The sequence below is a fragment of the Scomber japonicus genome, chromosome 19 (genome assembly GCF_027409825.1).
Source record: "Scomber japonicus isolate fScoJap1 chromosome 19, fScoJap1.pri, whole genome shotgun sequence".
In the NCBI taxonomy this organism is placed as follows: domain Eukaryota; kingdom Metazoa; phylum Chordata; class Actinopteri; order Scombriformes; family Scombridae; genus Scomber; species Scomber japonicus.
In genome coordinates this window covers 31,656,671-31,677,419 of record NC_070596.1, presented here as the reverse complement: position 1 = coordinate 31,677,419, position 20,749 = coordinate 31,656,671, and the positions used below count along the sequence as shown (strand labels likewise).

Below are 20,749 nucleotides of genomic sequence, written 5' to 3'. Positions count from 1 at the left end.
ATAAATCAAATGCAAACAATGTTTGAGTTGCCTTTCTTTTCTGCTCTCATATAGCAATACAGCATATAGCATGTCATAATGTATTTCAATGTATAAGAATTAATATAGATATTGTTGTTGTTTTATTGTTTTATATTATATGTAACCTTTGAGTGCCACTAGACTGCTGCCTGGATGAGTACATGATTTATTTCCAGTGTTCAAAAGTCACCCTGATCATATTCTGGTTTTGATAATTGCACTAACACTAAATTACTTTTACTTTTGCAGTATTAAGTTCATCTTACTGGTCAGTATCAAGTGTGACAGGAGATGTAAGCAGAGAGTAGCACACACACACACACACACACACATAACACAGTGCGCACACACACACACACACACACACACACACACACACACACACAAACACACCTCTGCCTGCATTTGAGCAGTAAGAGTGTCAATATATATTGAAGTTGTTATATTATTTTCATATAGCCTTGAACTGTTGCATTGTGTAATCTGCTGAGTATACAGGAAATGACTGTGATGATTAAAGGGAACTATGTTGCACTAATTAATAAGGGTTTTTATAAGTGATAAGAAGTGAATGCTTGCATTGTCTTAGCCAGAGTCACACCACTGTACCAAAAAAACACAATGTAGCTTGAAGTGGAAAAATACGGGGCGTGAAAAGATGACCTTTAATGTGTTCTCAGCAAGTATGAGAAAGTAGGATGTTTGTCTCTTAACAGTTGTGTTTCAGGTTGGGCTCTAAGGCGTCACAACAACGGATGGAGTCAGATATTACGAGGAGAATGAATGACACGTCTTAAGCCAATCAGAAGAGGACGCCGCCTTGCGTTACACCTATTGCTCTGTACGCTGTAAAACACTGGGTCAGGGAAGAGATAGTCAGTCAGACTTCGTGAACTGATGAAAACTCTGTTGCTTGTCAGGGATACTATAAGTCAGACCCAGAGCTCTGTAATATTGCACATTCTACTGGTGTTAAAATAAAACTGATTGTTTTGAACTAAAATGCTTCTCCTTCTATTTCATTAAAAGAATACGCGAGGACAATATCTATAAATATCAAGAAGAATTTTTCTTGTGTCCCATTTCGAGCTTTGTGTAGAGTCCTGATCTTAACATCTGAAAATATTCCATCAAAGGTGTGTCCAAGTGTTCTTACCTTTGCTTTTGTCTTCAGGAAGCTGTGAGATGACGAGGAAGCAGGAAAAGCAGACAGGAGCCAGACTTCAGAGGTTTTATAGACCATCAGAAAAGAGATGACACTTTGTGGTCACATGATTTCCCAAAAACTCTCCTCCCACATCTCAGTGTCTCAAACTTCCTGTGTGTTCCTTTTGTTTGTAAAGAGTCCAGAGTTTACAAACTGCATAAGAATAGAATAGAATAGATCTTTATTGTCATTGTCACCAGGTACAACGAAATTACGGACATTACAAGAACATTCATCAACATACAATCATGTTTGTTATTGCACATTAGCTCCTGTTTGTGTTGAGAATGGTTATTGCTGTTGGGTAAAAGCTGTGTTTGAGTCTGTTTGTCCTTGTTTTCATGAGTCTGTATCGTCTCCCAGATGGCAGCAGTTCAAACAGTGAGTGTCCGGGGTGTGAAGTGTCTTTTATAATATTTTGGGTTTTTTTCTGGCAACGGGAGTGGTGGAGGTCTTCCAGTGTGGAGAGAGGGCAGCCGATGATCTTCTGGGCTGTGGTGATGACCTTAACACATAACACATTATGAATCATTTTTCTGTTAGTTACTACAGAAATGGGCAAGTAAAAGTATAAAACAGTGTGTAAATGCAATTCTTGTAGTTGGTTGGAAGGGTGAACAGGTTGGTACAGATTAATCATGCTGTGATCTTGCATATACAAAGGAAGAAGTTAATTTGTGCATCGTCATCATCACATAAGAGTTATATTTGTTCATCATTATAATAGAAAAGGAGAAGTAGTATTTTTCCTTCATTTAGTCAACCTCATTCTGTTTTTTGTCAAGTTTTATCTGAGAAAAAGTCAGGGCGTTTTAGTCTTATAAATCACAATACTTAAATAAATAAATAAACAAATATGACAAACAGTAATTAGATGTGATGATGGACTCATTTCCTTTCTATCAGCTGATGCAGTGAGTGTTGCTGCTCAGGTTTCTGTAGCAGCTGGAGGTAAATATGAGTTAGTTTGGAGGCTGATGGATCTCAGTGTTTCTGTTAAACTGTGATGAGCTTCATCATATCAGCAGCTGAGATTGTTGGTAGAGGTTCAACCACAGAGCTCACACCTGAGTAGGGCTGGGCGATATGGCCTAAAATCAATATCACGATATATTGAGCAGTTCACCTCGATAACGATAAATGGACGATAACTACCACCAGAGCGATATAACATATGTTATATCTATCGCTCTGACTACCACCACCCCGCCACTAGATGGGGCTGTGGCAGCATAATTGCTCCACTCCGAGGTTAGAGGTATTGCCCTGGCTGGTGACGACAGTGTTTTTGCACAACTTACATTTTACATCTTTCTGAGCAGTATCTTCCCTTTTGAAACCAAAATGTTGCCACACGATTGAAGACGCGTTTTTCTGTCTCTGGAACAAGCTGCTGCTCTTCCTCCTCCTCCTCCACCAGGTGTACCTCCGCCGCCGGCGCTGCAGCTTGTTTGAACTGTCCTCCATCTATCTATCTATCTATCTATCTATCTATCTATCCATCTATCTATAAGTCATATGTCAAGTCGAAGAAGAACCAACCGTGTACCAAAATGCCGAGTGCGTAATGATATGGTTCAACTCTTTTACGCACAGATCGCACGCCGGTTACGCTTGGAGTTTGTTTATGGACAGCCAAACTAATAGCTTAGTGTCATACACCGTTGGAAACCTCTGACTATTGGCTAAAAGGTTATCAACTTCATTTCACCGAATATTTCCATAGGCTGGAACAGCTGTCAATCAAAGCCATGTCGTCATTGTTGTCGGTCACATGTCCTCATTGGCTTTGGAGACATGTACTGCCTAATCCTAAACACCGATTGGCTTGTGTGTGGTGTCGTCAGAAGCAGAAGAGGCTCACGGTCGTAAAAATCTAGTCACGTGACTCTGAGATGGACGCGCAGGACAGGAAATTACTTAACGGACCGTAAATGGTTTGTTATTTGTGTTATTACGTTACGTGTTGGACTAAATACATGTTGACATATTGAGGAAAGTATTCCGGTTTTATGGAAACGGATTTCATATTTCAGCAGAATGGATACTTGGCGAGCTGTACAGAAAGTCCTGAGTCATAAGATGATCGTTGTGGATAAAGGGAAGACTTTGAAGGTATGTAGCATTATAGCTGTTAGCTTACTTTAGCTGAGTGGCTAGCCGAGCTAACCGCTAATACTATTACGGCTGTGAGCAACCATATAAGTCGTGAGTGGTCTTGAATGAATCAGGAGAATCTAAGCTTTCCAACAATGTACGGCATGAATATATATGTTTAAGGGTTGGTGTTTAAAACATCCAGAAGAACGTGTGGCTACCTCCTAACATCCGTCCCGTAGACGGAACAGCGTACGTTAAGAGGTTAAAAACCGAATATACCGACATGGGCAAAATGACGTCAGTTATTGTCGTAAATTTCGGTATCGATACATTTTCGGTTTATACAAATGTTTAAACATCACAAACATTATTTCATTATAATCATTTTAATTACAATGTTGATGTAAAATGTCCATCAGAAAAGAATTGAATCTTCTCTTAAATGTCAGGTGTGTGATTGTGAGAAACAGGAGCTCTGTTGCTGTTTGTTCTTGTAGTTGAATGTTTAATTCTGGACGTCTGGTCACTGTTCAGATTACAGAGGAATCATTAGTTGATCCACATCAGTCAAAGCAGAGCCACAATCTGTCTCACAGTAACAGCAGCTGTTGCTTTTCTTCTTATCAATACTCTGTTTTTACATTACTTCCTGTCATAGTTGAGCCTCTTTTCTGCTCTCAGCTTCAGTCATCAGATCAAAACACAGCATCAGTGTGTTCAGCTGCACTTCAGTAACCAAGAAACAAGAAGCACACAGCTGCTTTCAGTAGTTGGAGTAGGGGATTATAGAAACCTGATGGACATTTCTCTGCCATGTTCACACTATCTAATTGTTTCTACTTCTTACTTTTATTTTGACTTTAAGTTTTGATGCATATCTTTTGATTATATTTTGATAGAGTTTAAATAGCACTGAGCAATAGTTTAGTTTTATATGTAATATTTTTAACATGTATTCAAACTGTGTTTTTGATATATTTCAGATTTTTGTTTTAATTTACACACAACTGCACAACGCAGGCAAGTGCTGAACTGAGTTTTGCCATGCTTACATTACATTTATAACTGACTTCAAATACCTGATGTTAATCATATTATATCTGTATAATCACTGTGGAATGATGCTAAATGCTAATTGATGAGGACTTGGGTTGATTGGAGGTGTGGGAACACCCAAAGGGAGGATTATATGGTTTAGTATTTGCTTCTGTCTGATCAGATTTTCTTCACGTGTATTTGAATCATACAGCTTGTAATGATGAGTTTAATATTTCAGATGACACAGGCCATGTGGGAAAACTTGTATTCATTCATGTAGTTTATTTTCTAAGCAGTGATATTTGAGTGGTTGCAGTATATTGTGTTATTCTACATGAAATCATGTTTCTGTGAATGATGAATAAAGTGTGAGCTTGATGAAATCAGTTTGCTCAGAGTGTCTTCACTGGATCATCAGCTGCTTTCTGAGTCTGTTGAAGCTTCTGCTGAACTTTGTTCATTAAATGTCTGTTTGACTTTATTCTGAGCAGCAAGTCTGACAGAGACTCAAAGAAAACACAGCTCACAGCATCATAATGAACATATCCTGAAGAATATTACATCCACTCTGGATAATGATGTTTTCTGTAGTGACCACTAGATGGAGCCACAGCTGATGTGGACTGAAGGAAACCTATGGCGTCAGAATTGGGACTTTAAGATTTAGATATATCTGAGTAGAAATTAATGAATATGACCGGATTAATATGAATATGACCGGATTTATAAATGTATATATAATTAATATAAATATAAAAATGGGACACACAAATAAATGTATATATGTATATAAATATACATACATTTGTTAATATATTGTCGAGATTTGAGAATAAATATGCTTGACTTGTGTGTGCAGTCTGGCAGTCTGCATTTGTGTATTCATTGTTCGCATTTGTGGATCTATGTTATGCTCTCGTGTCCATGGCGTCATTTTGACACACTTCTACCGTGCTGCAAGATCCACAAACAAATGCATGCCGATTTGAATGTGAACAAGGGCAAAGCCCTCAATTCACGGAATATCCACCAGATGGCAGTGTGCAGGCCAGGCAATGGCATTCCCTAGCAGTTCAAGACAGAGGCTTTGGCAGATCAATATGGAGTCGACAAGTAGTATGACTCGGCCATTGTCGGATAGCAAGTGATCGACTACTGGCGACGTCATTTCCTCATATCAAAGTAAGAGCACACAGTCTTTCTATGAGCATTTTAAAAATGTTTATCAGCGATAAGTGACGTGCATTCATGGTTTCATGTTAATGTCATACAGTGATTATTAGTGTGTTTATTTGTTCTATGTATATTATGTAGCACACACTTTATACATTTCTGTTTGAGGACGTATTACAGCAGCTGTTGGACTTGTAGTGGCAGCACTTACAGCTCTGTTCATTGGAGGTTTGAATTTAGTAATACTTGGAGTTGCATTAGTAGGTTCTGCCATTGGAAGTGTTACTGTTCTTAGTTTCTTTATAAAAACAAAAATATTGAAAGAAAAAAGAGGAAAGAAAAACATTAAACTGAGATCAGAGTTCTGGACGATTGTTGAATCACTGAAGAAAGAGCTGAAAGGTGTAAAGCAGTTTAGTGAAAACCTGCGGACACAATCAGCTGGTGCTGATACAACAGGAATGATCAGACTGGAAAACAAAATACTGGACATGATCTCAGAACTCAGAACACCTGAAACTACAGAGTATTACTGTATGAAAGACGTGACTGAAAAGTGTGAGATGGCTTTTCATGAACTTCTTAGAGATCAGGAACAAACAAAGTGAGTCAGGTTAACAAAGTAAACTAAATGAAATGGATGTCCAGTATTTATCATGTGTTATCAATGAATGATCACTGAGCTGCTACTGACTCCAGTTTATGGAGAGAAACTCAGTTTAAACTCTGGATTCAACAAACTGAAAACTTGTGACTGATGGAGGAAACAAACAGCTGATATCTGTGGACATGATGACGTTTATCAGAGTGAGTTTAACGTTGCAGCTGATCTCAGAGCAGAATGGACAGAAATCATCACATTTATATATTTTATTATATTATGGTGTCATTTTGTCATAACAATTTTAAATGTTTTTTTAATTTAGTGTCATTATTTTCATTAAAAGCAGATATTTTGCATTTGATCTTTTTTATTTATTTAAGCTTGCTCCTTTATTTTCAACCAATAAAATACTTCAGCTGTAAATCTGTATTGTCTTTTATAGAAGCTAAAAATCAGACTGAACTTTAACAGAGAGAAGAAACAAGGACACACAAATCTGTCACCATTCCTACTCTGAGATGATCAGGCAATAAAATAGCACCAATATCACAATTTATCACGTTTTTTGACAAATCAGGTTTATATAAAAGGTGGTTATTATTGTTACTGTTGTTTCTTCCTCTCAGCTGCACCGGTCGAGGCAGATGGTCGCCCACCTAGGGTCCGGTTCTTTTTGAAGTGTTTCAGCCCTTAACTTAGCTCACTAGCTGAAATTGAACCATACTGTATAATCAACTCAAACTTATTTCATCATCCTATCACTGTGTTATACTTCACTATCCTCAATATTAGATCTCTAACTCAGTTGTATCTCCTCTCATGTATGTAATAATCCTCATCCATCTCATATAAAGTCTTTGAGGAGTTGCAGCTTCATAACCACTCGGTCTGTTCTGAGACAAACACTGACTGTTAATGGTGACGACAGTCTGCTGGTCATCAGTGTGTCTCAAATCTGTCAAATTGTGGGTTTATCTTGTGTCTCAGTTTACAGGCTGCAGCTGCTGGAGGAGCTTTGGTTTGTCTTCTGGCTTATGATTGACACTATACAATAACTTCAAACTCACCTTCATACTGGAGCAGGAACAGTTCACTGCAGGTCATTTTTAATATCATCTTAAGGAAAGCAGACTTTGACATGCAGCTGCTAACTTGCTGTGTGTGTGTGTGGTTGGATAAATAATGTTTGAGGATCCAGCTAACACAAGAAGATTGTAAAAGAGCTCATTTTCACTCTGCAGCTAAAATTGACCCTTAAATGCTCCTTTACTCCAGAAGAAATAGATCTGATGACATTAATAACTAATATATAATGTAGTTCTGAGAGGTGGATTCATACATACTCCTTATAACACTAACAGAAACCTGAAGGAATGACTAAAACTGAAAATATGTATTTAACAAATAGAAGACAAAGACACAGAGAGTCTCCCAACAGGCCACATTAGTAAAGGGTATGTGTCAATAGGTTGATGTTAAACTACTGTGTTAGTAAGGCAATGCATTCTGCAGGATTATAAACACATGACTCTGATGTCACACAGGAAACATAAGACTTAAGAAACTGACATTCAGTTATTTCCTATGACAAAAAGTAGAGATGCCCCCTGCTGATGCCCCCTAACCCTATATATATATATACATATATATATATATATATATATGTATATATACATATTATCCCCATAGGGAACTTTGTCTCCATGAGTGCCTCCACAAAAGGTCAGAGAAAGGTCAGCTGTGCTGCATTATTGCCTGAAGTGCCTATTTCCGTATCTTGTGTGCATTAACTCTAAATTCTCTTCAGCATCAGTTGCACCTCAACACATTTACTTCCTGTTCTAACAGCAGGAAGCAGCGCTGCAGAACGAGTGACAGTCTGAACAATAACTCAAACTGAAGAATCAAGAGAAGTGACTTCACAGTGATCAGGCTGACCAGGTGAGAAGCACAACAGTGTTTGTTTCATCAGATTGTGTTTGTGATTGTTTTTGTTGGAATAAGAAAATCAGACATTATTTCAAGTCTGTCTTGGATGGATCAGGTTTAGATACTTTAAACAATTAAAACCCTGCTGAGTTCACCTGTTACTCCATGACTGAACTAAATGATTTTAAAGAGAACTAAAACTGTAATTAAAAGATAAACATATGAATTCAAAGCACCATGATGTCTGTGTGGTGCAGCTGCATGCACAGTGACCTGACGGAGGAGAGGTGAACACTTGAATTAATGAAAAAAAGGAAGTGATAAAACTAGACCGTGTGTGAGGCATCTTGCAGCGGGAAGCACGAGCACACACACACAAAAAAGACGATTATTATATCACATCAATATGTGATGTAGTAATAATAATAATAATAATAATAATAATAATAATAATAATAATAATAATATTAATAATATTAACATAATGTCACCGTGTGGACCATTAAGGTTGTAGCAGTGGGCCCCCTAGTGTTAGTTAGTGAACTAACAGCAGAGAAGATCTCACAGTTAGCAGCAGCACATAGTTTGTACGGAAGCCTAATGATGGAAAAATTAGTAACTACAAAATAAACCACATTTCATACAATTTGAAATAATTTTCTGTTTTTGAATGAAGGGGCAGACATTTTTTTTAAATCAAATTTAATCTAAAAATAGAAGAATGAGAACGGTCTGTTCCATCACAGGCCATAATAAATAATAATAATAAACTGAGAATACATCTTAAAGAGTTGAATCCATGACTGGTTCTATCTCTTAATACATGGTTAGAGATTATATCAAAGACACAGAAGAACATGTTATTGAGATGGATTGCACATGATTGGCAGATAAGAGATTCAGTAGAGGAGGAAGGGGACTAGATGAGGAGGGGGACTAACAATATTTGGATTTTTTTAATCATTCAAATATGGCAGATTTTTCTGTGGTATGTCAAACTCAGAACATTATTCTTACTTTACACAGACTTTAAACCTTACTGGCAGGATTTGAAGCATTGTATGGAGAAATATACTATATTTGTGAAAAGGGAACAAAAGAATGACAAATTCAAGGGAACAAATATATGATTAGGACCATGATGTAGATGTTTGTTGCTAGTAAAAAAAAACATTACCAGGAAGAGGCTGAAGACAGAGGCGACTAAGATAGAGAGTGGGTTAAAGTATTATATTATATTTATATGATGGAAAGGTTGATGACAAAAATCTGGTAAATTAAAACATTTCTGGAAGAACTGAGTTGACTTTGTATCCCAATGAGAGTAGTTGTTCTCTCTACAGACTGATGTTGAGTTTTTCGATGTCCGCCATCAAGAGAAAAAGGACTCTGTGTCATTAAGGAGAGAGAACTGAAAAACAAACTAACCTGGCCTTGTATATATATATATTAATGTTTCTTGTAATGCTTTGTATGTCTAGAAGACATACAGGATGTAATCTGTAAAAGGAATTATGTTTTTTCTTTTCTTTTTTAAGTATATTGTTGGGGCTTTTTGCCTTTATTATACAGGTTAGTAGAGAGAGACAGGAAACAGGAGGCAGAGAGGGGGGAATGACATGCAGGATAAAACCGCTTGGTGCGGGATTTGAACCGGGGTCGCCGCAATTATGTATTTTGATATCACTAAAAAGTTAATTACAACAAAAAAAAGAAATGTTGTGATGTCTTTATCTTGGATCTCAGTTGTAAGCATAAATAATGACGGGGATATAGAGCAGTCTGCCTCGTCCAGCACAGACCTCAGTCAATACAGAGAAATGTGGTGATTCATATAAAACTGATATCAAATTTAGAAAAGAAAGGCCAAGATTAAGTGTAGCCACGGCTCATGAAAAATGTCACATTTTTTTCTGTGTTGGCTGAATTATTATTTCATGTTGTCCCGTACTGAATAATATTGAGCAGGTGGTGAATATTACAGCTTAAAATGAAACTAGTCTGATCAGTAGATCTGATGGAAGCAGAAATATACTGGTTTGTAGGTTATATGGTTATATTACTTCTACATAGTTCACTGGTCTGTTCATTATCTCTTTTGATTCTTCAGGAAATCTTCTACATCTTGGTTCTTAAACACTGTTGTTTGACATTTAGAGAACTTATCATGTAATGATTTAAAAGCAGAGTTGATGTTGTTTCCTGTAACTGTGAAGTATTTTAAAAATATGCTCAGAGTTTATCAGTTAGTTACTCATTTCTCTACAGTTCAGTTTCACATAGTCCTATTTCCTGACATGAGGCTCAGTATGACAGTTAATGTCTCGTACAAAACGCATTTATATACAACCACAACTCTTCTCACATAGTGTGTACGTGGTGTTTCTATGTTCATGTGATTTCAGAGAAATGATAAGACTTAAAAGAAACTGCAGAACAGAAACTAAAAGGATTAACCTCATTCAGGTGTTTGTTGAGGTGTTTACCACTGTGAATCCTTACAGAGAATATTTACATCTTATCATTAAATAATATACCCGACTCTGTCTGCCACACAAAGAAAGAAAAGCCCAAAACATAAATGATTGATCAGCATAAAAGCAACTGAAGCCAAAAATAACTAAACAACGTTCTAAAGAAGCTGAACTTTGAATTCCACATTAAATAGAAACTTGTGTACAGTGTTAAAATATTCATATAGTTATATGATGTTATAATTGGTATTTAAACATATATTATTTTAAATGTAACCCTTATACAGGCCAAGATACATTTTTAACATTTCTGTTAGAATCAAACATATGGGGGTGGACCTTGATGAAACTTTGATGAAGAATAAAAAAGCACAAAACACACCACACTATGCAGAGTTTGTTATCTATTATGTCAAGTAAAGTTCATAGACAGTTAAGTAACCGTTCTGAACATTTAATGAGTGTTTATCCACACCATGCTGGCAGGATCACACTTGCTTAAAACTCTATCATCACTTCCACATGGTGGAGAGTCTTCCTCAACCTGCTGCTGCACCACCATGGCAGCGGGAGCCTCACTCTGACACACCTGCTGCTGAGAGGAACCACTGCTGCTAGCTCTGGCCACGCTGGCCCCCGCAGCAAACATTTCTGACAGTTTATTGCTCTTAGCAGCGTCGGTCGCAAGAGCTTTTCTTTTCTTTTCTCTGTTCTTCAGCTCCGCCTATTCTTTAAACAGACAAGCCAATGGGCCTCTGCTGTGTCTGCAGGCTGCGGTGGAGCTCTGTGGGCCGCTGCATGTCTCTGCTCTGGGCCGGGAGAGTTACCATGGCAGCAAAAACTAAATGAACAAATAAAAAATAAAACCTCAGCCATTCACATCTACATAGGGGATGGGCGTCTAGGGCATAGGGCTCCATCTGATTGGCCAAATATATTCACATGCAGAGCATGAAATACACAATTTATCACAGTTCAGTCTTTTGCAATATGTATATCACGCATGTTGCTATCGCGATAACTGTAAACTTGTGATACATTGTGCAGTCCTAATTTGAATCTATGACTGCAGCCAATTACAAGGATTTGTGTTTTACTTCCAACTGAAGGAAATTCTGACACTTCTAGTTCCTCACATCTTTACTCAAACTCAGCATACTAAGCTCAGTGGGCTGAACGGGACATCCAGCTGAATGTTGTCACCATAACAGTGAAAGGAAACACCATGACTACCAATAACATGATGATCTAATGGCAGCATGTAAAAAAGAATCAGATTGGATTGTACTCCATACTTGACTGTAGAAAATTACATTTTACACAATATTGAAGCTTTATATTAGATTTGTATTAGAGCAACTGTTAAATACATAATAGCAAGTAAAATAAAATCAACTAATATACAACGTTAGTAGATCAAATTTAATATAGACATGAAGACATAGACGAGAACACTAAGAGCCTGAAAATAGTCCCTCCTTTTTATCTACTGAATTGAGACTTTATTGTGAATAGAAATGTTATTCTTGATGTGATCATGAGACTAAAGAGACACTCAAAGATTTACACTTCCTGTAATCTTAGAAGTTAAACATTTCCTCTTATTTTAACAGGTGTTTGAAGGATGATGGCTGATAAAGAGCCGCTGTTGAAGACACTGGAAGATCTGGGAGAGGAAGACTTCACTAAGTTTAAGTGGCACCTGGAACAATCACCAGAAATCCCAAAGTGTCATCTGGAGAACGCAGACAGGCTTAAAACTGTAGATAAGATAGTAGAGACCTACAATCAACGGTCTCTGGAGAAGGTGGAGGAAGAGTTTATGTTTGTTTGTTCGTTGTTGTGTTTTTCATGTCAGAGATGCAGCAGAGCTCATTGTTCTTTGTTTGCTAGTAAAAGAAACATCATGCTTGCCTAGACAACGCTTTTTTCCCCCTGCGTATAATTAATTCCTGAGCTGCCTCAATGACTGTTTGATCAAGTTTATTTATTTATTTATTTTTTATTTTTCAAGTTAGGAATAAATCACCACTACAAATAATACTGATAGTAATAAATAATAATAATACTACTGATACTAATGATGATAATATTACATTAATGATAACACTAATAGTTTGTGAGACTGTGTACTAAGAGATTGAGTTTGTAAAGATTGAAACATTTTAGTTGAAGTCAGTGTTAGACTGAAAATTTGAATGTTTTTAAAGTTGAAAGTCTCTCCTGTCTGTCTGAACAGTGAAACCAAGGACCAGAACAGGCAGTATGGAAAGACCTATAAACTGTGAGTAACATTAACTTCATCAAACCATAAACTAAATGTTTAATATGCAGATTTTAAAGATGAACATGTATCTGTGAACCCTGATGGTTCATATCAGAGCTGGTAGGAAGAGCAGAGGAAGAGTTCAGTGTCAGTACTGTTGTATTTCATAGAAGTGGTAAACATCTACTGACAGCTCTGACATTAGTTTTACATTTCCTGTTACTCAGAGACTCTGACATACAGCTCTACAACTGCACCTTTTACTCTTCTCTGTGTGTTAATCTGTTAGCAGGGTTACTAAAAAGGTTCTCTTCCAGATTTCATAACACTTTCATATCAGGATGAATGTTTAAACATTTTAATTTCACACAGGTTTGATTTCTACTGGACTTTTCTCTAATAGTTAATGGTTAATGCAAACATACATTTATCTCTCTCCTCTCCTTCCTTCCTGCTGCTAGCTACAGTAAAGTCATCTTCAGCTGTTACAAACATGTTTTCATTTAATGAATAAATAATAATAATAAGTATTACTGTGAACTTTCTATGCGGTTAGCATGCTAACTTTAGCAGCAGAGCATAGTAATAAATCAGCTGACCAACACATGCACTGCATCATTAAACAACTTAAACCAACTCTGATCCAGGGTTATTATAGTTCACTAAAACTAAAACTAGCTGTGAACAAAATTATTTAGTTCACTTTAATAAAAATAAAAGAGAGACTTTTATAAAAAATGAAAACTAAATAAAAACTAGAATGAACAGAAGATAAAATGATCTTAGTGTAGTTTTCTTTTCTGTGTCTCCATGGTGACTGTATAGTGTTCTTTGTCTCCATGGTGACTGTATAGTGTTCTTTGTCTCCATGGTGACTGTATAGTGTTCTTTGTCTCCATGGTGACTGTATAGTGTTCTTTGTCTCCATGGTGACTGTATAGTGTTCTTTGTCTCCATGGTGACTGTATAGTGTTCTTTGTCTCCATGGTGACTGTATAGTGTTCATCGTCTCCATGGTAACTGTATAGTGTTCATCGTCTCCATGGTGACTGTATAGTGTTCAGTGTGACTTGTTGAGATAACTGTTAGTACCAAACACAGTGTTTACAGCATTATTTCATCCTTTACAGCTTCTACTAATCAAGACTTTCCTCCTAAAACCTGAAACAAGAAAACTAAGACTACAACTACAGAAAGACTAAAACTACTTCATCACTTGTTAAACTCACTGAAATAAAAAAGCAAACTGAAAAACTAAATAAGAATAAAAACTAATGAACATGTATAAACTATAATAACTCTGGTCTGAGCTGTTCAGTCTGTCTCACCTCCACGATCCTGCAGCTGCTCAGCATGTTGGACAGTCACCACTAAATAACATCATTAGAAGCACTCTGCTCCTCTGGCCCCATTGTGTTATTCTCATACAGACAAGAGACTGTAAGATACTTTCACATTAATTAATACAATAATTCATTAAGTTAACATTAGGCTGAGGGCCATTTATCTAATCTGCCATGTTTCATATATTCATCAGCATGTAAGCTCATTGATAAACAGTGGAGATTATAAAACAGTCACTGAAAACTGAAACAGCTTTTCAAATTAGTTAAATTAAAATATTAGATTCCAAAGAATCTAATATATGAGCAGAAATGGTAAAATGTCTGCATAAACGTCACACAGTCAGAAGATCAATAAAATGTTCACACTTCAGAAGTAAAATAGCGTTTCCTGACAGTTTATTTCAAGAATGCCACAGGACGGGCCAGAGATGAGGACATTACTGTGGAATTTTTTACAGTGTTAAAAAGACAGAAAGTCTTTTGAGAGAAAGACAACTTAAGCTTGTAACACATGAAGATATATTTCTCACAAAGTTTCTCAAATCTCATTTTACAACAGAAATACACAACAGAAAACTACACAGTCACATTACCAAACAATATTATAACGCTTTTTGCCCTTAAATCACACAGTCTTAAATACATACTGTACATCTTGAAGTTCAGCTCAGACTGACGAGAGACAGAAACTAACATGACTAACATGACTAACACTAACACGAACACTTACCTTCACAATAAGAATCAGAATTTAAAGAATAAAAAATAAAGGCATAAAGATGCAAACAAATACAGTATTCATAATACCAAGAAGAATAAACATGTCAACAGTAAAACTGGTGAGGGATTATGATGAAATTAATAAACATTGTAAAAGAACACTAACCATAAGAAATAAAGTTATAAGAATGATTTCCTATCACATCTTCTATCTGTTACACTTTACTAAATGTTTTGCATTAGAAAAACTTTTAAAAACACAATAACAAGCAAAATGACTGAAGTTAAACATTTGCTCTCATTTTAAAAGATGTCTTGGGGGCCATGGATGTTAAAAGGGAGCTGTTGAAGATACTGGAGAAGTTGGGAGATGAAGACTTCACAGGCTTTAAATGGTTCCTAAATTGTACCTCAGAAATCCCAAAGAGTCATCTGGACAAAGCAGACAGGTCAAACACTGTAGATAAGATAGTACAGACCTACAACCAACAGTCTGTGGAGGTGGTGAAGAAAACCTTAAAGAAGATGGACAGGAAGGATCTAGTGGAGGAATTATCAAACATCAGCAGAGGATCACACGGTAAGCTGCAGGACAGAAACATGAAACTGAGACATGATGTGATCAGTGATCAAAAGATGAAATAATGCTGTCTTCAGTGATCACTGATCACACATGTCTTCTGCCAAAGTGATACTGAAACTGTTTGTAGTGTTAAAGATGGATCACTTTACTTGAGTTGACTTATGTGGTGTTGTGGGACCAGGTGAGGACATTACTGATGTAGATGATTGGTCATCCTCTCTACTTCAGATTCATCAATACATAATAATGTGTTGATTGAGACTGAAAAACTTTATCTCAATCTCAGTCAACACAGGAGCTGCACACTACATTCTTTTATCTCTGAGGTTCACAATCATCCCCTTTTCTGCCACCTCCCATCTGTTGGCACTTTCATCATCACAGTGATTAGACCAATTATTGTGTTGTTGCTAGAGTTGGCCAGCTACTTGAAAAGTGAAGAAAGTTACTTTATATTAAATGAATGTCCAAAACACACTGAAGCTGTCACACGGAGAAATGTAGCAAGTTAAGCAACAGCAACATGGCACAAGTAGTTATTATGATTATGGTTGTTGTTGTGACAAAGGGCAGCCCTGGCGGAGTCCAACCCTCACTGGAAACAAGTCCGACTTATTGCCGGCAATGCGGACCGAGCTCTGACACCGGTCATACAGGGAACGGACAGCCCTTATAAGGGGGTCCGGTACCCCGTACTCCCAGAGAACCCCCCACACGGTCGAATGTCTTCTCCAAGTCCACAAAACACATGTGGACTGGTTGGGCAAACTCCCATGCACCCTCAAGGATCCTGCAGAGGGTGTAGAGCTGGTCCACAGTTCCACGGCCCGGACGAAAACCACACTGCTCCTCCTGAGTCTGAGGTTCGACTATCCGACGGACCCTCCTCTCCAGCCCCCCTGAATAGACCCTACCAGGGAGGCTGAGGAGTGTGATTCCCCTGTAGTTGGAACACACCCTCCGGTCCCCCTTCTTAAAAAGAGGGACCACCACCCCAGTCTGCCAATCCAGAGGCACTGCCCCCGATGTCCACGCGATGCTGCAGAGTCATGTCAACCATGACAGCCCCACAACATCCAGGGCCTTGAACCACATGATTTCACAGAAACAGTCTGAGACACTCAGAAAATGACAGAAAGACAGTTAATTGTGGGCATGAAGACGCCCAGAGGTTAAGTTGGGTGATAAGTTTAGGAACATTCGGTGCATGCAGAAATACACCTGGGAGCATGGGAGATGTTGTGCAGGAGTAATGTGTGATTACAGGAGATGGAGGACAGATAGCGTTGTGGAAAAGTGAGCTAAAACAAACAGGAAACATTTGTAACTGGTGGTGTATTTAAACCAGCTTCATCCTGTTGACTGGGTGTGTCTGGGTTATTGACATCTGTCTTTCTGTTTCATTCTGAGTGTCTCAGACTGTTTCTGTGAGATCATGTGACTTCTCACCAGATAGGCGTGGACGGTGGCTGCTGATATAAAGCTCTGAGCTCTGATTCCTCTCTCTCTTTCTCCTCAGCATCTCAGAGCTTCAAGTCAACAACACAGGTAAGAAAACTTTGAAAGAAGAATCATGAAATACTTTCAGTGTCAGGATGTTAGGAAACAAATGCTGCAGAAAAATATTAATTACTGTATGTAATAATGATTTCACAGAATAATATATGAATGTATGGAACTGTGTATTGATTATGAACTAACACAGTTATAGTAACTGGACTCACAATATAAACTTATAATAAACATCAAACCAGTTCTCAACAGTTAAATATGATAATTCAAACTTCTTTGAATTTAACTGGAGGTAAAATATCTATGGAGTTTTTTCCCTACCTTAATTCAAGAGCATATCAAATGGATTTGAGAGCAGTATTTATTGATTTCATGCTCAGATTTTGTGATATTTCCTCTCAAAACTCTGCTCTTGCGCTCAAATTTGCTCTGTGCATGCCCGGACTGTGTCCTCACACTCGGTTACAACACTGCTCGCGCAGATTTCCTGCGCTCACACTCGAGTTCTTCCTCTCGCGCTCAGGGAACTTGTGCTCACGGATCTCTGCTCTGCTCTCGGATTTTTTGTGGATCAAAGCTGTCAACCAATAGAAGGCCGGCTAGTAGGGGTGTCCCGATCCGATATTGATATCGGATATCGGTCCGATATCAGCCAAAAAACAAGTATCGAATTTTATCGGACTGGATTTAAAATCTCCGATATTAGCACTCTTATACAAGCAGTCCATTCTAGTAATCCGCTCCAGCTCTTCTATCCAGCATGCAGATCCAGCATGCAGATCCAGCATGCAGAGCCCGCGTGATCACAACAACAGCGTGCCATGAGCATGTGCCAACTGTGCTGCTAACTAAGTAGCAAGAAACCCGAAGAAGAAGAAGAAGTAGCAAGAAGTAGGAGTGATGTCAGCTGTGTGGCAGTATTTTTCGTTAAAGTCAGAAAAAGACATTGCAGCTGAGTGCAAAACTTGTAATGCACAAGTTTCCCGTGGTGGCACAGAGCAGGGGAAGTTTAATACGACCAACGTCATCACGCATTTTAAGCAGCATCACAAGGAACAGCATGAGGATTTATTAGTTTATTGTGCTTGATGACCAGCCACTGTCTGTGGTGAGTAATGTCGGGTTTAAAAGCTTAATTGAGCACCTTGAGCCTCACTACATTATACCCAGCCACCACTACATTGTTGAAAACAACATTGCTGCACATGTGAAGAAAGCAAATGCTGTTAGCTTCACCACTGACATCTGGAGCTCAGACCATCGCCCGCTGTCGTTATTGAGTCTGACAGCGCACTGGATAGACGCTGACTTTACGTTGCAGAGAGCAGTGTTACATGCACGCGAGTTCAGAGGTTCACACACCGCTAATGCCATCACGAACTAAAATGTATGTAACCAAATAATAAATAGGTCAGTTTTCTCATACCTACTGTTGTTGACTATTGTTCTCTGTTTGAGTAATATCACTTGATCAAGCCTTTTCTAACATCCCACGCTACAAAATAAGTAATACAAGTATGTATGATTCATGCTGATATCGGTATCGGATCAATATCGGTATCGGCCAATACCCAAGGCTGCAATATCGGTATCGTATCGGAAGTGAAAAAGTTGTATCGGGACACCCCTACCGGCTAGTATTGACCAATCAGACTGTCCCTGTTTGTTTATGGGTGCGTTCGCTGTTCTTCGAGGAGCGTCGCATACGGGCGGGCACTTTTTCAATACTAGCCGGCCTTTGATTGGTTGACAGCTTTGATCCACAAAACATCCGAGAGCAGAGCAGAGATCCGTGAGCACAAGTTCCCTGAGCACGAGAGGAAGAACTCGAGTTTGAGCGCAGGAAATCTGTGCGAGCAGTGTTGTAACCGAGTGCGAGGACACACTGTGAGCATGTGCAGAGCAAATTTGAGTGCGAGAGCAGAGTTTTGAGAGAAAATATCACAAAATCTGAGCATGAAATCAATAAATACTGCTCTCAAATCCATTTAATATGCTCTTGAATTAAGATAGGGAATAAACTCCATAGATATCAAACTGTTGATTATTCAATGTGAAACAAAGTCAATAAATAAAGTATAATAATAAAGTGATTTTATTAACCTAACGTTAATGATTGATTGTAGATTACTGCTGTCACTGACTGAGAGCTGGACGTTACTGTCAGAGAAACATGCTGTTAGACATTTATTTCACTCCACTGAAACATTTATCACAAGTTCTGAACTCACTTTAGCTTACATCCAAACAGCAAATAGAAGAAGAAACACATCAAAAGTCTTCAGTTCATTTTAGTAGTGTATAGCTGTTAAGAATAGATACTTTATTATCATTGCACTGATAAAACAATGCAATGAAAAACAAATAATTGCCTTATTCAATTATAGAAAAATAGAGGATGTATTATATCTCTCTTTAGCACTGTCTAGTTTTATAAAGTTAAACATTAACATTTATAATAACAGGAGCTCTTCAGCAGATCCTTCTCTCTCACACAGTGAACAAATGATTTAGTGTTTAATGAGACAGAGCTGTCTGAGCATCAAGAGGCTCTCTCAGAAGCTTCCACATGTCTTTAGTACTAAACTCCCTCTCTGTGTTACTGTTCCTCCACTGCAGCTCAGCACAAACACCAACACACACATGAATTACAGACCTGTAACTTTGTTCACATCTTTATATCAGCTTCAGCTCAACTTTACACTGTGAATTCTCTCAGAAGTCATGTGTGATATTTGAGTATCTGTAGGAAGGAATCAGGTCACAGCCAGTGTGGACAGGAGGAATGATTACACACACCAATAACTTCCAATGTGCACACTGCATGTGATGCTAATGTGGACTTGAACAAAGTAAACTAAACCCATATAGAGACTCTTTGGTCAGTTTGTTCCATCATAGAATGATTTCTTTTTACAGGCTCACTGTAACATGAAGCCTCATTCAAATACTCACATATTATAGAAAACAAAGCAAATGTGTCAGTGGACATTTACATTCAGTAGCAACATTTAGAGACTTTGCAGACTCCTTAATGAGCAACATTTCCTCATGATGTTGATATAAAAGCTTCATCCAGGCAGCATGACATTTCCTTCAGAACATATCTGCTGTTTCCATTTAGCAGCAAACAAAGATCATTTCTAGGAGACGTTGTTGGCCGAGCGGCTCATTGCTCAAAATGTGCAACACTGAAACTTTCTCCAGCAGCTTCTTCACACCTTTATTTCACTTTATGATAGTTTTTCATTTTGTCCCACACAGATACCAACACACCTGTTTCATCCTCAGCGTGTGGAGTCTCTCTGTCAGACAGCATCATGGCACAGCGGTGAGTAACATGACCATAAATGAATAATGTGTGTGGTATGTGTGTGTGTGTGTGTGTGTGTGTGTGTGTGTGTGTGTGTGTGTGTGTGTGTGGTGTCAAGAACTTTATTTGCCATTTGTGCATGTACACATAGGAACTCTTGTGCGGTTGTTCGTTCAAAGAGTCAAGTTAAAAAGACACACAAGAAAAATGCATAAATCTATAAAACATATACTTCTGTAGAAATAAAAAGTGCATAAAACCCTCAGTGTTGATTATTCACCATAGAAAGTATAATGTTGGTTTATAAGATAAATTCAGACTGAGATAAAGTTGGATGAAGTTATGAGACATAAACACTGATGACAGAAATAGTCACTGTCAGGTTACTGTAGGAATATTAAAGTATTATAGACAGCAGCATGGAGCAGTGGTGAGTAACATTAACATAAATAACTATTAAAAT

The 20,749-nt window shown here is 37.9% G+C and overlaps 1 long non-coding RNA gene across 1 annotated transcript; it reads left to right on the top strand.

Annotated features, from left to right (window-relative positions):
- Positions 1-8,022: 8,022 nt before the first annotated feature.
- Positions 8,023-20,303, top strand: LOC128380781 (uncharacterized). Its single transcript, XR_008323499.1, has 3 exons — positions 8,023-8,084; positions 15,189-15,458; positions 20,238-20,303. It is a non-coding gene; the product is annotated as an uncharacterized LOC128380781 (long non-coding RNA).
- Positions 20,304-20,749: the final 446 nt, after the last annotated feature.